Genomic DNA, 1,576 nt, shown 5'->3' with positions numbered 1-1,576 from the left:
TTAAAGGGGCCCTATCAGGCTTTTCTCTGTCTGGTAGTGTGTTACGTACTCTAGGTTTGTGTGAATGTAAACACACACACACACACACACACACACACACACACACACACACACACACACACACACACACACACACACACACACACACACACACCACACACACACACACACACACACACACACCACACACCACACACACACACACACACACACACACACACACACACACACACACACACACACACACACCACACACACACACACACACACACACACACACACACACACACACACACACACACACACACACACACAACCACACACACACACACACAACACCACACACAGCACACACACACCCACACACACAACACACACACACACACACAACCACACACACACACACACACACCCACACACACACACACACCACACACACACACACACCACACACACACACACACCTCCATTTGGACTCCTTTGTTAAGTAGAGACACTACATACTGATATACACCTGAACATCAGCAGTAGAGGACTCTTTAAAGTAGAGGACACTACATACTGATATACACCTGAACATCAGCAGGAGAGGACCTCTTAAAGTAGAGACACTACATACTGATATACACCTGAACATCAGCAGGAGAGGACCTCTTTAAAGTAGAGACACTACATACTGATATATACCTGAACATCAGCAGGAGAGGACTCTTTAAAGTAGAGACACTACATACTGATATGCACCTGAACATCAGCAGGAGAGGACTCTTAAAGTAGAGACACTACATACTGATATACACCTGAACATCAGCAGGAGAGGACTCTTTAAAGTAGAGACACATGCATACTGATATACACCTGAACATCAGCAGGAGAGGACTCTTTAAAGTAGAGACACTACATACTGATATACACCTGAACATCAGCAGGAGAGGACTCTTTAAAGTAGAGACACTACATACTGATATACACCTGAACATCAGCAGGAGAGGACTCTTTAAAGTAGAGACACTACATACTGATATACACCTGAACATCAGCAGGAGAGGACTCTTTAAGTAGAGACACTACATACTGATATATACCTGAACATCAGCAGTAGAGGACTCTTTAAGTAGAGACACTACATACTGATATACACCTGAACATCAGCAGGAGACGACTCTTTAAACTAGCACCACTACATACTGATATACACCTGAACATCAGCAGGAGAGGACTCTTTAAAGTAGAGACACTACATACTGATATACACCTGAACATCAGCAGGAGAGGACTCTTTAAAGTAGAGACACTACATACTGATATACACCTGAACATCAGCAGGAGAGAACTCTTTAAGTAGAGACACTACATACTGATATACACCTGAACATCAGCAGAGAGGACTCTTTAAAGTAGAGACACTACATACTGATATACACCTGAACATCAGCAGGAGAGGACTCTTTAAAGTAGAGACACTACATACTGATATACACCTGAACATCAGCAGGAGAGGACTCTTTAAAGTAGAGACACTACATACTGATATACACCTGAACATCAGCAGGAGAGGACTCTTTAAAGTAGAGAC

This window comes from Gymnodraco acuticeps, unplaced genomic scaffold, assembly GCF_902827175.1.
Source record: "Gymnodraco acuticeps unplaced genomic scaffold, fGymAcu1.1, whole genome shotgun sequence".
Taxonomy (NCBI): Eukaryota; Metazoa; Chordata; class Actinopteri; order Perciformes; family Bathydraconidae; genus Gymnodraco; species Gymnodraco acuticeps.
The sequence above is the reverse complement of the archived record's forward strand: the minus strand, read 5'-3'. Positions refer to the sequence as shown.